This window comes from Odocoileus virginianus, unplaced genomic scaffold, assembly GCF_023699985.2.
Source record: "Odocoileus virginianus isolate 20LAN1187 ecotype Illinois unplaced genomic scaffold, Ovbor_1.2 Unplaced_Contig_69, whole genome shotgun sequence".
In the NCBI taxonomy this organism is placed as follows: Eukaryota; Metazoa; Chordata; class Mammalia; order Artiodactyla; family Cervidae; genus Odocoileus; species Odocoileus virginianus.
In genome coordinates, this window is record NW_027224386.1 from 23,328 (window position 1) to 27,078 (window position 3,751).

At 49.1% G+C, this 3,751-nt stretch overlaps 1 pseudogene; it reads left to right on the forward strand.

Moving 5' to 3' along the window:
- The first annotated feature begins 1,285 nt into the window (after positions 1-1,285).
- Positions 1,286-2,287, forward strand: LOC139034240 (solute carrier family 25 member 3 pseudogene; annotated as a pseudogene).
- Positions 2,288-3,751: the final 1,464 nt, after the last annotated feature.

Below are 3,751 nucleotides of genomic sequence, written 5' to 3' on the forward strand. Positions count from 1 at the left end.
GGCGGACTCTGAAGGCCCTACAATAAGTGAGCCTCAGTAACTAGAGCCCGGCCAGGTGAAACTCTCCTTTCATTACGATTGTCAGCAGCTGTTGCAGGTGCTCTTCACCACAGAAGAACGGGAGCGAATTCTGGCAGAAGCACAGAAACGGGTCCCAGGGGTCGATGGGAGACCAACCACCCAGCCTCATCTCGTAGACGAGGGGTTTCCTCTGTTGCGGCCTAACTGGGATTTTGAGCGAGTGGAAGGTAGGGAGCATCTCCGAGTGTACCGCTAGACTCTGATGGCTGGCCTGCGGGCCACAGCAAGAAAGCCGACAAATTTGGCAAAGGTAAACTGAGTAAGGCAAGAGCCCACTGAGAGCCCGGCAGCCTTCCTAGAGAGGCTGATGGAAGCTTTCAGGCAATATACACCTATGGACCCCCAGGCTGAGGAGTCACGCGCTGCAGCTCTGTTAGCGTTTGTAAATCAGGCAGTCCCAGATATTAGAAAGAAATTACAAAAGATAGATTGGGAGAACAGAGAAGACAAGATTTACTGAAAGCAGCTGAAAACGTATTTAATAATAGGGAGACCCCAGAAGAAAGGGAAGAACGAATTCGATGGGAGGAAAGGGAATTAGCTAAGAGGATCAGGAAGGAAGATAGAGAACATAGAGTGAGGGAAAACCGGAAGAACCAGAGGGAGCTAGCCCAGATTCTTTTTGCGGGGATAAAAGCCGGAACAGAATTGAGGGAACCTCGAGACCCCTGGACGAGAGAAAAAGAGAAACCAAAGAGGCAGGCCCTAAAGAAAGATCAGTGCGCCTACTGCAGAGAACAGGGGCACTGGAAAAACGAGTGCCCTAAGAGGGACCTGAGGAGAGGTACGACCCAGAGAGAGAGAATCTGCCCTGGAACTCGAGTTCTATATGCATGGGAAGACAGTGACTAGGGGAGTCAAGACTCGGCACCCCTCCCTAAGTCCTGGGTCATTTTGGCCGATGGCATTCCCTGTGGATGTGTTGCATAATTGCAGTCATGAGGAACTGGAAAATTCTGCTGAGGATTTGTCAAATGTAGGCTTTGTACTTCTCTATGGTGGAGATCAGACCCAGAAAGTTCTTGCTCTTTTTGCACCTGAGGACTCACTCACTCACAGCTGTGGCACTTTATCAGTGGTGGGCTATTGAACTTGGACCCGCCTCCCACAGGGGTTCAAGAACTCCCCTACCTTGTTTAATGAGGCTCTGAGTGAGGATCTCTATGAATATCGGACTTGCCACCCAGAGGTCATTCTGCTACAATATGTAAATGACCTTATGTTGGCTGGAACCACCGAGGAGGCATGCAGCCGTGCCACCGGGGACCTCTTAATACTGTCTGAGGCCCTGGCCGCACGAAAAGACTTAACTGATGTACCCCTAGGCAACAGTGAGCTAGCATGGTTCACCAATGGGAACAGCTACGTAAAAGATGGGCAAAGGAAAGCTGGAGCCGCCGCGGTAGAAGAGTACAGTTGTGAATATGGCTCCATGATGTTTTATGCACTGTGTGGCTTTGGTGGGGTCTTAAGTTGTGGTCTGACACACTGCTGTTGTTCCTCTGGATTTAGTGAAATGCCGTATCCAGGTGGACCCACAGAAGTACAAGGGAACTGGTTTCCGTGGTTTGGCCAAAGGATGGGCCCCGACCTTCATTGGCTACTCCCTGCAGGGGCTCTGCAAATTTGGCTTTTATGAAGTCTTCAAGGTTTTGTACAGCAACATGCTTGGAGAGGAGAATGCCTATCTGTGGCGCACATCGCTGTGTTTGGCTGCCTCTGCCAGTGCTGAATTCTTTGCTGACATTGCTCTTGCTCCTACGGAAGCTGCTAAGCTTCGAATTCAAACCCAACCAGGTTATGTTAACGCTCTGAGGGATGCAGCTCCCAAAATGTATAAGGAAGAAGGCTTAAAGGCGTCCTACAAGGGGGTTGCTCCTCTTTGGATGAGACAGATACCCTACACCATGATGAAGTTTGCCTGCTCTGAACGTACTGTCGCTGATTCCGTGGTGTCTGTGTTGAATAAAGAAAAGGGTAGCAGTGCCTCTCAGGTCCTCAAGAGATTTGGATTTAGAGGTGTATGGAAGGGACTCTTTGCCCGCATCATCATGATCGGCATTCTGACTGCTCTACAGTGGTTTATCTATGATTCTCTGAAGGTCTACTTTAGGCTCCCTCGCCCTCCTACCCCTGAGATGCCAGAGTCTCTGAAGAAGAACCTTGGGTACACTCAGTAGATAAATGAAAGCAAATATGGACCGAATCTGCGCGTTGATCAGTGTTTGAGGAAAATGCAACTGGACGAGAGATAATCCAGGCTTGCAAAGCATGCCAGCTGATGAGGACAGGGAAAAAGCAGCACACGGGAATGAGGTACCGAGGGGAAGAGCCAGGGCAACACTGGGAGATAGGTTTCACTGAGGTAAGGCCAGGCAAGTATGTGTTGGTTCTGGTAGATACCTTCTCAGGGTTGGTGGAAGCCTTCCCCGCTAAGGGAGAGACAGCAATAGTGGTTGCTAACAAGATCTTAGAGGAGATAGTGCCTAGGTACGGGCTGCCAGTGACTATGGGCTCTGATAATGGACCTGCCTTTGTGAGTCAGATTGTACAAGGGCTGGCCCAAGCTCTGGGGATAAAATGGAAATTACATTGTGAATATAATCCCCAGAGCTCAGGACAGGTTGAGAGAATGAATCGGACAAAGTCGGCAATAAGAGACTGGTGGGGACTGGGTGACCCTCCTTCCCTTCGCACTCTTTCGGGCGCATAACACCCCTTATAAGCTGAATCTTACCCCTTTTGAGATTCTGTATGGAAGACCCCCTCCTGTGTATTAGAACCTAGATGGAAAGGCCCTTATGTTGTTCTCCTTACCACTCCTACTGCTGTCAAGGTCGAAGGGATTGGACCCTGGGTTCACTGCAATCACGTGTGGCAAGCCACACCAGAAGAACAGGAAAAAGCGCGAGCAGAATGGAAGGCGAGTCCTCACCCGCAAATCCTTTGAAGCTGAAACTCGTCGGCCGGGAGGTCTCCTAATTCTCCTGCTGATTGCAGGAGCTGGAGCTGTGTAACCTCTTGTGATGGGCCCCGGGAATGGGATGCAGGAAACAGAGATTTGGTAACCCCGACTGTGGCGTAGTCCGCAAGGCCAAGTACCTCAGATATGGGTGCAATTTAACCAAGCTTCACTATCTCTGCAAGGCCAAGGGCTTTCCTCCCTACGAGCCGCTGTAGATGCAGTCACTTAGAGAAATCTTTGGCTTCCTCGTCTAAGGTGGTCTTGCAGAATAAGAGAGGATTAGACTTGATTTTTCTCCAACAGGGTAGGGTCTGCGAGGTTTCTATGCAGACCATACAAAAGTGGTAAAAGAATCTATGGCAAATGTGAGAGAGGGGCTGGCACAAGGAAAGAGAGAACGGGAAGCCCAACAGAGATGGTTTGAGTCAACACTCCCCCTGGCTGACTACCTTAATTTCCACCTTCCTGGGTCCACTTATAGTGTCAGTGACCCAAGATGGAAAAGAGGAAGATTCACAGAAAGAGAAATTAAGGAAACAATACCATTCACCATTGCAATATAAAGAATAAAATACTTAGGAGTATATCTACCTAAAGAAACAAAAGGCCTATAGATAGAAAACTATAAAACACTGATGAAAGAAATCAAAGAGGACACAAACAGATGGAGAAATATACCGTGTTCGTGGATTGGAAGAATCAATA